The following is a 15605-nucleotide window of genomic DNA, read 5'->3' as shown; positions in this document are numbered from 1 at the left end:
CATTTCATTTCATAGTTGTTCAAAAACTTCTGCAAGCTGGCCTGGTTGAAATCCCCTGCAATAACAGGGAAGACATCAAGGTACACTCTTTCATGATTGCTGATCACAATGCTGAGCTCCTCCAGTGCCTGCTTGACATTGACCAGAGGTGGAATGTGCTACAGAGGCCACCGTCAGTCAGAGTTGACCATGGGTATTGTGTCCTAGCTGTCTTGATTTTTAAATGTGGGCAGTACAATATGGAGAACAAGCTGTTGTCCGTGTAGCAAGCTCCCCACCTTCACATGTCTGATAAGTCCAAAGGAACAGCAGAGACTGATACAATTTGGCACCAACAGCGTCACAGGATCACTATTGAATACATCTTAGGGACTCAAGCTCTGAACTGTTTCATACGTGTTTACTCCCAAAGCCTTCCAATGAGTGGGGATAGCCACAAGGCAGTAGAGGTTGAAATCAGTTTTCCTTCTCCTTGATGAGCTGCCAACCATGGCTAACAAGCCCTGTCTACTCGAAGCGACTGGGTTTAAGGCACCAGTAACCTGCCTTTGCCCCTTCTCCTGTCAATAGAAATGGCTCCACCAGGCTTAGTAGCTAAGCCATATGTGCTAAGCCATATGTGAAGACCAGGAGATGGACTTGGTTGTCAGAGGCAATTTGAGGTGCACGTCATTGGGAGCATTTAATAAGTAGTGAGAGCTTATCCCCATTACCATCCCCAACTATAAAAACATTAAGCGGTGTAATGTCCACTACTCCCAAGAAGATGGTGGAATGCTTCCTTGGAGATAAAATGGATGACAATTGACTGCAAGATGAGGAGGACTGAAACATAGCCATCATGCCAGTGCACCAAATTTCTCTTAAATGTTGCAATTAAAACTTGATCCCCCATTCTGCTGGCAGATTGTTCCACCCTCACTGCACCCGCTGAGTAAAGCTCTCTTTTCAGCCCTATCTACCTTTAACACTACTTTCAAGGAGTTATGGATCTGTATTCCCAGATCCCTCTGATCTACTGCAATCCTAGTGCCTTACCGTTCACTGTACATGTCCTATCTTTGTCCTCACAGAGTGCAACACATCACTATTGTCTCCATTAAATTCCATTTGCTATTTTTCAGCCCATTTTTCAGCTGGTCCAGATCATACTGCAAGCTTTGATTGAAACATAGAAACATAGAAAGCCTACAACACAATACAGGCCCTGAGGCCCACAAAGCTGTATTGAACGTGTCCTTACCTTAGAAATTACCTAGGGTTACCCATAGTCCTCTATTTTTCTGAGCTCCATGTACCTGTCCAGGAGTCTCTTAAAAGACCCTATTGTAACCACCTCCACCACCATTGCCAGCAGCCCATTCCATGCACTCACCACTCTCCACGTAAAAAACGTACCCCTGACATCTCCTCTGTACCTACTTCCAAGCGCCTTAAAACTGTGCCCACTCATGTTAGCCATTTCAGCCCTGGGAAAAAGCCTCTGACTATTCACACAATCAATGCCTCTCATCAATTTATACACCTCTATCAGGTCACCTCTCATTCTCCACTCCAAGGAGAAAAGACCCAGTTCACTCAACCTATTCTCATAAGGCATGCTCCCCAATCTAGGCAACATCCTTGTAAATCTCCTCTGCACCCTTTCTATGGTTTCCACATCCTTCCCAAAGTGAGGCAACCAGAACTGAGCACAGTACTCCAAGTGGGGTCTGACCAGGGTCCTTTATATCTATAACATTAGCTCTCGGCTCCTAACCTCAATCCCACGATTGATGAAGGCTAAGGTGCCATATGTCTTCTTAACCACAGAGTCAACCTGTGCAGCTTTCCTCGCTGGTCACTACACCCCCAATCTGAATGTCATCCAAAAGTTTTTCGATCCTGTTTACCTCATTATCATCCAAATTATAAAGTAGATGAAAAATAACAACAGACCCAGCATTAATCTCTATGGCACTCCACTAGTCACAAGCCTCCAGTCAGTGAGGGATCCATTTACTACCACTCTCTGGCTTATTCCACTTAAGCTGATGTTGAAACCAATTTACTACCTTATCATAAATACAAGGTGACTGAACCTTCTTTTGAAGAACAGAAGTCCTTGGAGCCAAATGAACATACCCCAGATTACTGTGGAAAGCAAACTAAGAGATGATCTTTGTGCTCTCTCTGGCCATAGGAATAATACCAGAAGTTTGGAAGATGGCAAATGTTGTTCCATAGTTCAGGAAAGGTAACCAGGATACTGTGGAAATTATAGACCAATGTGTGGTGGGAAAACTAGTGGACAAGATTCTTACAGACAGAATTTATGAGCGTTTGAAGAAGCATAGTTTTATTATGGCTTTGTGCTTCATGATCCTGATTGAGTTTTTCGAGGAGGTGATGAAACAAATTAATGAAGATAAAGCAGTGGATGTGGTGTATATGGACTTTTACTCAGGCGTCTGACAAGATTCTCCATGGTAAGCTCATCCAGAAAGTCATGGAGCATGGGATCCATGGAAACCTGGCTGTGTGGATTCAAACTGGCTTGCCCACACCAAGGCAGAGTGTAATGGTAAATAGAGTGTATTCCACTTGGAAGTTGGTGACTAGTTATTTCCACAAGGATCTGTTCTTGGACTCCTGTTCTTTCTGATTTTTATATATGACTTCAATGAGGAGGTGGAAGGATAAGTCAGTAAGTTTGCAGATGACACAAAAATTGGTGATGTTTTCAATAGTGTGGAAGGTATCATAGGTTACAATGGAATCTATAACAACCTTCAGGATGCAGAGCTGGGCAGGGATGTGTCAGATGGTGTTCTTTCAGGAAAATTATGAATTCATACACACTGGAAAATTGAACTTGAAGGCAGAGTACAAGGTCAATGGCAGGATTTTTAGCGGTGTGGAGGAACAGAGCGATCTTGGAGTCTTAGTCCGGAGATACATCAAAGTTGCTACACAAGGTGATGGAAGTGTGTGGTGTGTTGATCTTCATTAGTCAGGGGATTGAGTTCAAGAGCTGCAACGTAATGTTGGAGTTCTATAAATTCAAAGTTCAATGTAAATTTATTATCAAAGTACTGCACAGATATGTCACCGTACACTACTCTGAGATTCATTTTCTAGCATTCACAGAAGAACAACTAAACATAATAGATCTAAATCAACGAAAAGCTACGCACAAACAATGACTGATAAACATTCAATGTGCAAAAGAAGACAATCTGAGCAAAACCCCAGAGAGAGAGAGAGACGGATAGATAAATAAAAATAAACAGAACTGAGAACGTGAGTTGTAGACTCATTGAAAGTGAATCGATAGGTTGTGGAACAAGTTCAGAGTTGAAGTGAGTAAAGTAAGCCACCTGTTGAGAAGCCTGATCATTGGAGGGTAATAACTGGTCCTGAACCTGGTGATGTGGGACCTAAGATAGTACCAGTTGTATCCTTCCAGATGGCAGCAGTGAGAAGAAAGGATGGCCTGGATGGTGAGGGCCCTTATTGATGAATGGTGCTTTCTTGTGGCAGTGCTTTTTGTAGATATGCTCAGTCATGGGGAGGGCCTTTGCCTGTGATGGAATGCACAATATCCAGGCGCTGTCATGCCTTCTTACATTCAGCTCCCAGGACAGATGTTCTGGTATGATAACATCGAGGAATTTTAAGCCTCCAGCTCCAACCCCCTGAAGAGGACTGACTCATGATCTCCCGATTCTTTCTCTAGTGTCTGATATATCAGCTCTAAATCTTTCATTAGAGCACACTGGAATATTGTGTTCAGTTCTGCTTACCTCATTGTAGGAAGAAAATGGAAGCTTTAGAGAGGGTGCAGAGAGATTTACCAGGATGCTGCTTGGATGAGATAACATGTCTTATGAGGAAAGGTTAAGCAAGCTAGAGGTTTTCTCGTTGAAGCAAATGAGGATGAGAGGCAACTTGATAGAAGTGGGAGCTACATGATAGATTATGTGAGGCATAGATAGGGTGGACAGCCCAGGGTGGTGATGTCCAATACCAGAAGACATCCATTTAAAGTGAGTGGAGGAAAGTTGAGGGGAGATGTCAGAGGGAGATTTCTTCTGCAGAAAGTGGTGGATGCTTGGAAGGCACTATGGGGAGTGATGGTAGAGGCTGATACAATCGGGACATTGAAGAGGCTCTTAAGTAGACCATGAATGTAAGAAAAATGAAGGGCTACACCTGAACCCGGGGAGGACCAATATCCTTACGGCAGGTTTGCTTGAACTGTTTGTAGGAAGAAAGGATTAGATTGATCCTGAAGTTGGTTTATATACTGTTGGTCAGCACAATGTTGTGTGTTAAAGGGCATCCATTGTGCTGTACTGTTCTATGTTCTAAGTTTCCTCTGCCACATCTTTAGTTTCAGACTGAGTGACTGAAAGAAATACAATTTTGTCTAGTCAAAGAGTGTGAAAAGTCAGGCCTTTGTCTTTGTACCCAATACTTTCTCTGAGCCCTGATCACCAGTTCCATCCATCCCCTCAGCAACTGTCTCAGCTGAACCAAACAGCTTGCAATCTCATAACATTCAAATCAGAATTGGCTATCGAATAACACTGCCTTTTCCGTGCACCAATGAGGGTAAGAATGGGATGATTTGGCAGATGAATGCATGGCTGAGGAACTGGGGCAGATTGCCGGATTTCAGATTGCAACCTCCTCTGGGTAAGGGATGACTATACAAAAAGGATGAGTTACACTTGAACGCGAGGAGGACCAATATCCTTATGGCAGGTTTGCTTGAACTGTTGGTGAGGGCTTAAACTAATTTGGCAAGGGGATGGGAACCGGAATATAGGGCTGAAGATGGGCAGATTGGTCTACAAATAGATACAGTTTGCAGTGAGGCTGTGAGCAAGGAGAGGCAGATGATAGGGCAAAATTGCAGTCAGTGGGATGACTTAAAGTGTAACACAGGATCGAAATTGAAAAGGGTGATGAAAATAGGACTGAAGATGTTATATTTAAATACATGCAGTATATGAAATAAGTTGATCTTGTATGCAGCATAGTTAGATATTGGCAGGTGTGATGTTGTGGGCATTACTGAGTCATGGCTGAAAGAAGATCATAGTTGGTAGCTTAACATCCAAGGTACATATTGTATCTAAACAACAGGCAAGTAGGCAGATGGGGAGTGGTGGCTCTGTTGGTAAAAAGTGAAATCAAATCAATAGAAAGGGGTAACATAAGATTCAAAGATGTAGAATTGGTGTGGGTAGTGTTAAGAAACTGCAAGGGTAAAAAGACCCTGACTGGAGTTTTATACAGGCTGCCAAATGGTAGCCAGGATGAGAAATACAAGTTACAAGTTGGAAAAAGCATACAAAAAAGGCAATGTTATCATAGTCATGGGGTATCTCAATATGTAGGTAGTTTGGGAAAGTCAGGTTGGTGCTAGATCCTTAGAGTGCTTATTTTTAGATTGCCTATGAGATGTCTTTTTAGAGCAGCTTTAGGTTGAGTCCACTAGGGGAAAGGTAATTCTAGATTGGGTGTTGTATAATGAACCAAGTTTGATTAGGGAGTTTAAAGTAAGGGAAGGCAGTGTACTCGCTGGATTTTATAAAAATGGAGGTGGGGGGGAAGTGGGGAATCTCATTGAAACATATGGAATATTGGAAGGCCTAGATAAATTAGATGTGGAGAGGATGTTTCCTATAGTGGGAGAGTCTAGGACCAGAGGCACAGCCTCAGAATACAGGAACATCCCTTTCTAACAGAGATAAGGCTGAATTTCTTTGGCCAGAGGGTGTTGAATCTGTGGAATTTAATGCCACAGGTGGCCGTGGAGTCAAGTCATTAGGTGTATTTAAAGTGCAGATTGATAGGTTCTTGATTGGTAAGTGTGTCAAAGGTTATGGGGAGAAGGCAGGAGAATGGCGATGAGAAGGATAATAAATCAGCCTTGACGGAATGGCAGAGCAGACTCAATCGGCAAATGGTCTGATCAGTTCCTATGTCTTCTGGTCTTATGGTCCATATCCATTCCGTTTCAAATGCTGCCTATTTCAAGTTCATATATGTTCATTCAACTCTGCCTGAATCCAGGTCATTTCTTGTTGTACACTTGAATCATACAGCTTCAGTATTTCCAGTGCTCTTCTCACCTGTCCCAGATCGTCATCTTCTGCAAAGTTAAACTCTTCAAAAGCATCAACTGGCATACATAATTAATAGCCACTTTATTAGGTACACCTGCTTATTAATGCAAATACCTAATTAGCCAATCAGGTGGCAGTAACATAATGCATTAAAGCATGCAGACACGATTAAGCGATTCAGTTGTTGTTTAGCCAAACATCAGAATGGGGAAGAAATATGATCCAAAGTGGAATGATTGTTGGCGCCAGACGGGGTGGTTTGAGTAACACAGAAAGTGCAGATCTCTATGCACAGCAGGCTCTAGAGTTTACAGCGAATGGTGCAAAAACCGAAGAACATCCATTAAAAACTCCTCGGTAATGAGAGAGGTCAGAGGGGAATAGCCAGGCTGCTTCAAGCTGACAGGAAGGGGGAAATAAATCAAACAGCCACACATTACAACAGTGGTGTGCGAAAAAACTTCACTGAGCCACACCATATGATGAACCTTGAAGTGGTTGGGCTACAGCAGCAGAAGCCCATGAACATAAAAACTCAGTGGCCACTTTATTAGGTGCACTGAGGCACTGAGCCTAATCCTTTATCTGTTCCCCTGTTCGCATGACTTACATTTACTGCTCATTTCATTTAGTACCGACCAAAATACATTGAGTTCTGTAAAGCATAACGTCTGCGAGAACTTACATATCGACAAGTAGTGCTAAGATGATGAGAATTGTATAAACGCCTTGAGAAGAAGATACTCTTCAAGGTTGGGAATATGCCCCCAAGTTAGAATCCAATCTACTGATATTTGATCCTTGAGTATATAACTGTCTGGCTTATTTCCAATATGAGTTTTGCTGGAGCAGGCTGTTTCTTAAATGAGCCAAGGTTGAAATAATTTTAATACCCGAGGACCTATCAGCTGTTCCAATCTCTGTAAGCAGTTTTCTGCATTTACCAGCTGTTTTAGCTGATCAGCCAAAAGATGAACTTTCTTCTCTTCATGCTTGAAGCATTTGTTTTTGCTACTCTTGAAAAGTGAAACATCTTGCTTGAGAGCATCATATTTAACATCATCTGAAAGGACATTAATGTATATTCTTATCCAAATCCATTGGGAGGATTTTAATTACTTTTGGTTCAGATAGTTTCCCATTCAGCTGTAATTTTAATGGAATGGATGGTAAGCAGCTGACAACCTCTTGATAATTGTCATGTTCATCTTCATGTGCAAGGCATTCTGGGATGGTTAGTGAGTAGGACTTCTGGGATAGGAGAAACTTGAGCTTTGGTGTCAAGGAACGACATTCCTTTACTTGAGTTCTTTAAAGAAAGTGAAACAAAACCTACTTCAAAGACATACTCAGCTTCCTAATCCTCTTTACCTGGGCTGGAAACCACAATGATTTCTCTTTTGTAGTTGAAGATATAATTGCACACAAGATGTATTTGGATCTGATTAGCATTTTCAATTAGAGTCAGCATGCGGCCTTTGAGAAGAACTTAATCAATTGTTCAGGAACCTCAAAAAAATTGAACACAGCAAGATTCTACAAACTACGTAGCTGTCTTTTCAGTCTATTTCTATCCAAGATAAAAGGAGATTATTTTGATATATATGGTCTATACCAATTCATGAAGCAATCACATCCTCTATCAACCTTCCCTGTAGCCCATTCTACCCACATTTCCTTCAAGACCCTTAAATTCTAGTGTCCACCTATGACAGGGGAAATATACAGTTGCCAACATCTGACAACCCACATATTTGGGAAATGATGATCTGAATGAACCCAGACAATCCTGTGAAGAATGCAGAAACCCTACACAGACAGCTATCAAGATCAAACCCAGGCGACTGGAGCTCAGACGAAGCAGAACTAGGGGCATCACTTCACCACCATGTGCCTAGGATTAAGATCTCTCCTATTTCTTGCCTCTATAAAACTACAATAACACTGGCTTCTAATGTTACTGTCATGGAGTAGTAGAATTTATACAGCATGGAAACAGGCTCTTTGGCCCAACTTGAAAGTGCTGACCAAGCACCCTCCCTGAGCTAGTATCATTTGCCTGCATGTATCACCCTATCACATCCCTCTAAACTTCTCTAATCATGTATTTGTCTAAATGTCCTTTAAATATTGTGATTGTACACGCCTCTACCATTTTTTCTGCCAGCAGGTTCCATATGCCTACCAACCTCTAACCTTCAACTCAAATTGTTAATCTTTAGACCCTTTAGGTTCAGAACAAAAACCATGTCCATCCTCCTTAACAATGTCTCTCATGATTTTGTAAGTCACCACTCAGCCTGTAGGGAAGAGGACCCTGTCTGGCTATAGCTGTTTGTTTATAGGGATGGAAATACTGCCATACTAATCAAACTTGTCAAATCTTGCCTAGATATGACACAAACGGCTGGAGGGATGTTGACAGCATGGATAGTTCAGGGATTCAAAGCTTCAAAGTATGTAAGCAAAGTGATGTAAGAAAATTGTCCAATTTCTATCAGAAAATTTTGATTTACTTTGCAACAAGTCCTTTCTCATAATCTCTACATGATATTTTACATGCTTTAATGTTTCATGGCGTTAATTCTTCGGTTATATAGAGGAAATATAAATGTGTTCCAGTACTCTCCGAGAACTTAAAGTTAACTTTGTCTTTACCATCAAATGACCTTACAGTCAATCAATTATTGCAACTAACAGTATCTTGTCATTGGTCAGTTAATAAGTTCTAGTTCCTCCTAGAGCTGCTAGGTTGGATTTTGCAGTTTGAAAAGTTCTAATGCATTGCAATCAAATTTTACCGTGGAATGCCAGATGGTAAGCTCCTAAAGTAGACAGACATAAACCATCTTTCTCATTGTTCAGATCAATCGGTCCACTGTTGAGTAATTTCCTCTCCCTCTGAAATCTGTTAACATTCATATCAGTGGAAACAATGCTTCTTTTGCTATTAGGAAATTCCTTCTCTGCCATAATTGAGGCAAAATCAACATCTTGACACAGTGAACTCTGCATCAGAAGAATAACGGTAGTGTTTCATCTCTTCAGATCCATTTTAAATATTTTATAATTGTCTCTAAGTCACATTTCTTCTTTCTATTTGTCCAGGGAAAACTCTGCCCTGAATGCTCACTGCAGCCTGTGACATGATTTCAGGTTTGTTCAGATACTTTGGAATTCCAAAATAAAGAAAAGTGATGCTATTAAATTCAGAACCATGGTTGGCTTGATCGTTAGTTCATTGACAAAGATGTTCTCTGCATTATGTTTAATCCATTATTCTTCATTGGATTTACAGGAGTGCTTTAGACAGCCAGCCTGAGTTAGAGATTAAAATATTTATTAGGTCTTCTAAAACATCACTCCCTGTCAAAGGATAAAAGATCCTTTAGTTAAGAGCATTTTATTAATATACTGTATGGGACCTTGAAGAGTAGGTAGAAATTGGTTGACTGTACGGTATATCTACTCAGTGAATTTTTAACCTTCAGGATGTCCATGACAGAGAGTACAACTTAATGCACTTGAAACACAAGAACTTTTTAAAAAAAAGGCTGTCTGGCTTATACAAGTTATCATCGCAGATTGTCTCTGGAACATTCAATATACATCACTGCAGCTCAGAGACTGTAATACTCTGCATAAATGGTTAACGGCTATCAATCAACAATTATTGCTCACAACCATTATAATATACACTACATATATATTGCCCTATATTTTCTATATTCTTTAAAGTAGGATCAAGTTTAATATTTTATAAGTAAAACAGCTTGTGCTCAGTAGGCTAAAAGTATGACCCCCCCCCCCCCCACCCCCATGCTTTGGCATCATGATAACTGTCCAAAAGAAAAGGTACACCAAGCATTTTGCTGGAGGAACTCTGTAGTTCAAACTGCATCTGTAAGGGGAAAGGAATTATTGACATTTGGAGACTGCAAATGCTGGAATCTGGAGCAAAAAAATGCCTCGTAGGTCATTAGATATTAAAGTCATTTCAACCTTGGCTCACTTAAGAAACTGCTTGCACCAGCAAAACTCATATTAAAATAAGCCAAACAATTAATAATTTAGGATGAAAAATTTTTAAATTGGACTCCAGTATGGGGGCATACTCCCATGCTCGAGGAGAATCCATTTAGCAAGTTATTGATACAGTTTTCATCATCCTAGATGTACTTGCCATTAAGAAGTGCTCTAGGACATTATGCTTTGTAGAAATTAGTGTGTTTTGCTTGGAATGAAGTTAAGTGAAATTAGAATTGAATGTGAGTCATGATGAACAAAAGTAACAGATGCAAAATTAGATGCAGACAGCTGTTTTTGAAGAACTTAACGTGGCTGAAGATGAAGGATTGGGGACAGTTGAGAAGAGCACTGAAAAAATTGAGGCTCATGATATATGGCTCTATAAAACAAATTGTAAGCTCCTTCAGCGCACTGGTGTCATTTTACAGAATTAGTTACCTCTGAGCTTGATGGATTTCAGGTTTGCCTGCTGAAGATTCTTCAGTAGCCTTTAGACATCAGCAAAAGGTTAAAGATAAATAACTCCATTGAATAATTTATATCTGGGGTGGGAAGAATCTGCAAATTCCTCCCAACTCCAAAACCACAGTAATTAGTTTTCTCCACAACTATGTAGAGACCTCATTGTTTGCTTTCTTGTGCAGTGCGTGAATGAGACACAGGAATTATCTTTAATTGTGCAGAGCAATAGCGTAATTTCCATAAAGTTATATTCAGCCAAGCAATCCATGTTTTGGTTAAAGAATATTGAATAGATCTGAACTTCTCGATTGGTCAGAATTGTGAAGGATGTTTGCTTTTTTTCCGCAAAGTGAGAAGATAATATACCTCGTTAGGAGGGTCACCAGGACCTGACCACATAGAGACAAGGATAGGAGTTTAATATCAGCTGTCAGGTGGGTGGAGCTGGGAGAAAAGAGTGGGGAGGTGGAAGCTGATAGTTAGAGGATGTGTAGAAAGATTGGAGTGCACTAGGGGGATGTTGGCTGAGTGTGGACAGAAATCTGAAAATAGAAGTTAGTTTTCTGATCTTTCTGATACAGAAGTTTTGTAATATTCTTTTTAAATTGCCAAGCAATAGTGTCAATCTTAAGAAATCTAGCTTATGACATACATTAAATGTTTTCAGGTCTAGTGGACTTAGCCCAGATATGGTATAGTGATTAAGGGAATTATCAATCAGAAATATTTTGGATTAAAATCCTGTTGCACATGGAGAGAATTGTCCTTGTTTTATGCTCTGAAAATTCTGCCACTTTAATGTAAATATTTGAAACAAAATATGTAAAATTATTACTTTTTATTAATTTTCAGTTGAATTTGCTTCTACCAGCCGCCATTCTATGACCTGTCTGACTGACTCATATCTGTCCTCTTCTGGTCTCTACCATTCCTGCTGCATTCAAAGGTCATTGAGGGCACCTTGTTTAAAATGATTTCTGTTGCTGCTACAGTCATAAATATAGGTCTAAACTGCTGAGTACTCTATATGGTTTCATTAAAAATAGAGTCTATATCATTCCCATTGCTTGGTGCTCTATTTCAAATTTATTGATTTGGAGGGGAAAGAAGAAAGCTCAAGTAATGTCTTTGTTCTGCCACTGAACAAAACCTGAAAGTTCTTTTTTGCAGGATAATGACAGTTAACAACAGAATAGGGGCTTCAAACATTCAGCATCAGACACAGAAAAGCATTAATCAATAGAGACGTAAAATGAATTAAAGGCTTCAGAGACAAAACCTCAGTGAGCACATTTCATGAGCAAAGATAATAGGACGCATGTGCAAGTAATGATGATGAATGGAGATTGGAATTAAAGACGGAAGGATACGAGAAGCTAGCCACGCTAAGATATGCCTCTATTTTGTTGTTGATTTCACAACTTGGAGTGTAGAAGAAGAGGAAAATGATAATATGCAAGCATTGCATTGCAAAGCAGTGACTTGAGCGATCCCATATTAAACATGATTCCTCTTCCTAAAGTCAAGTATTTAATCACCGCACCGTTAATTTTGCCTATAAGTGACACCCTCAAAGAAAATATCATGTGAAATTACATGTAGGAATTAACCATCTAAAAAGGTGGGAATTTTAAATCTATTTTATCTTTGAATCCAAGGCAAAGAGAAGAGCTTTTTATTTTCAGTTTGGAATGGATTACAACTCCATTTCCAGAGGTGGACAGACAGTGTGCTAATACATTATGATGTTCAGATCTTCATAACTGAAAACATATTTTTAATTATTTCAGAAATATGATTTCAACATGTATTGAAAAAATCCATCTTGAAGCTCACTTAAATATATAATTATGGGATTGCATTAATGATTATATGAACAAAATATACCATGCTCCATTTGAAATTTTAAATTAAAGTTATAAATTTCACTTTGAGTAAAATCCAGGCACCATCTTTTTTGCTGATCACAAGTTGTATACTGAACCATTGCATCATATGGGATTAGAACCAGACGTGGTGTCACTACCTTCAAAAACTGTAATCACTTTTAACAAGATCAATTACCTTTTGGGAGAGAATTCTCCTTCACTTTGAGGAATCTTTTAATTTAGTTTCGATCTGTTTTTTTTTTATTAGTTATCTGTGTTTGCAGATGATCTAAAAAATGTGGTTTCTACCACAGTTTAGTTGGATTATTTTAACTTTATTGCCCCTTTCAAGCCTTTATGTATCATTTTTTGCATGATTTCCCTTTAACATCTACCATTGTCCTTTCCAGCACACAGCACTTTTATATTAAATGTATTACACACTCTGGTAATCATACAGCTACATTTGTATTCCATTGGTTCTCTCAATTGAAATTTAATAATCCTCTTTTCAGAGTTTCAGATTTTGCAGGTAATTTAGGATGGATGGATAGATCAATGGAGAAATGATAAACTGCTCTAAAACTGAAAAATAAATTAAAAGTTATAACTGACTAGTTATCCTAGCAGAGATCTCTCTTTCAGTTTGGATAATTTGACCTGCAAGTAAGAATAGGGTGTTGAATACAAATGTTAAAGATAACTTCAAGGTCAAACAAAGATATATTTTAAAATAGAAGACAATGAAAAATATAAGGTCTGAGTGTATGTTCAAAGTGATAGAACTATTACAGAGGATCATGAACTGGCTGTGTGTGTTTTCTGCATCCATTCATTTTGGCTCAAAGATGATTGTAGGACTCAGTCAGCTGTGTTATTTGAAGATAACGCAGATGATAGTTAATAAATACCTGTGTTGAAAGTGGCAAGGCCTTGATATATTCAGAATTTTTATCATTAACTTTCATCAGCTAGGGGTCTAGGAAATGGAAGGTAAATGTTCAAGAAAGTATCAGTGGAAATTATGGACCAGTTAAGCAAACACTGGTGAGGAGTGAGGAATGTATCTAAATGCTTGAAAGCTTTTCAGAACAGCCATTATAGATGTAGAAAAAAACAGTTAATGACTATCCATTTTGAATAATTTGCTTAAGATAGTTGTACTTGAGGAAAATTAAAGTCTTAAAATCAAAGATAAATTTAATTGACTAGATTATAGATTCAACCGACAAGAATGAGCAGGAAATAAGACTTTGATGATTTTGTTGCTGTTTTTTTCACATGGGAGGGGGCTGGGGGTTTAGCATTCTAGCTGCTGTTTTCCAGGTGGGTAATCTGTTATTTTTTGTGTGAGGGAGGGGTTGGGAGGGTGGTTTGTGGTTTACGAGACTGGTTTCTTTTTCTTTCTCGTGCGGGGGGTGGAGAAGAGGGGTTGAAGTCTTCCTTTTTCAATAACTTCCATGGTTTTTCTGTATTTCATGCTGATCTGGAGAAGAATCTCAGAGTTGTATTCTGTGTACATACTTTGATGATAAAATGAATCTTTAAACCTTTGCAATAGAAAGATGTGGCTGGTGGAGATTTATAGACTTATACTTACAACTCCCATCTCTAAGGAAAGTATAGCTTGTAATACAGTGACACAACATCACTTGATGGGCATTTGTAACATGCAAAGAATATTGAACAAATTAAATAGATTGATTTAGAAATGATAGGAGTGATTACCTACAAAATAATTGTAGATTGTACATGAATGCAAGGAAATAGAAATTGGAACAGACTAGTGACCAGTTGCTTTAGCAAAGATGTAAGAGAAGTGATTGTTAATCATTTACTCAAGGTATCCCAACACTATTAATAACTCAACTAACCATGGGCAGTAAATATCTGGTAATCCAGGATGCTTGGGACTGTGGTGGTGCTGCACTGGCATATTTTCATCAGAGACCTCATCATCTCTGGAGATCCCCCTCCAAACTTACTGTTTCCCAAACCTACACTGTCAGTTTCCAATTCTAGCCAAATATTCAGAAACCGAACAGCCCTGGTGGTCCATTGTTTGTGCCTGGTCCTGCCCTGCCAAACTCCTCTCTTCATTTCTTGAATCCATCTTGACCCATAGTCCAGTCCCTTCCAATTACATCCGTTACACCTACATGCTCTCCGCCATTTCAACAACTATCAGCTCCCTGGCAGAGAACACATTATTTTCTCACAAGATGCTGGTGGAACACAGCAGGCCAGGCAGCATCTATAGGAGGAAGCACTGTCGATGTTTTGGGCAGAGAGCCTTCGTCAGGATTAACTGAAAGGAAAGATATCTTTCCTTTTAGTTAGTCCTGATAAAGGGTCTCGGCCCAAAACATTGACAGAGCTTCTTCCTATAGATGCTGCCTGGTCTGCTGCGTTCCATCAGCATTTTGTGTGTGTTGCTTGAATTTCCAGCATCTGCAGATGGCCTCGTGTTTACATTATTTTCTCCATGAACGCCTGGTCCCTGTACACTTCTATACCCCATCAGGGAAGCATTGAGGCTCTCCATTTCTTTCTAGAAAACTAAGTAAATCAGTTTCTTCACCCTCTCCCCAATGCCCTCCTCCATTTAGTAAAACTTCTGCTTACCCTCCAGAGTGCAGAGTCCAGATAGAACACTGACCACTGATTTCCCTCCATAGATGCTGACTGACCCACACAGTTCCTCCAGGATGTGTTGCGACAGATTTTCCAGACTGCAGTATATTATTCCTATTAATCCCTCAAAATACTATTAATTCCATGTTTTACGTGTTGCACAGTAACATAAAAAAGATTCCAGTGACCCTGGTACGATTAAAGTGAGCAAAGGAATTGGGGTAAAGATTATTGGGTGCATGGGAACACAGTGAGTTGAAAGAGAGCAACCATTACTTAGACAGCCACATACCAAACCATTGGGACTTCCAAATAATCACATGGCAGACATACGAGTTTACTACATTGGGGTGCATCTCAAGTCACTTAATTGCAAGTTAAAGCAAATTATTCTGACCTTTTTATTTTTGTTACAGATAGAATATTACACACCATTTTGACCTTCTGAAATGAGGAGCGAAGGCAGTCTGAAACTGTATGGGAATTAAAGGTC

The sequence above is a fragment of the Hypanus sabinus genome, chromosome 3 (assembly GCF_030144855.1).
Source record: "Hypanus sabinus isolate sHypSab1 chromosome 3, sHypSab1.hap1, whole genome shotgun sequence".
Classification (NCBI taxonomy): domain Eukaryota; kingdom Metazoa; phylum Chordata; class Chondrichthyes; order Myliobatiformes; family Dasyatidae; genus Hypanus; species Hypanus sabinus.
Note: the sequence above shows the minus strand (reverse complement) of the source record.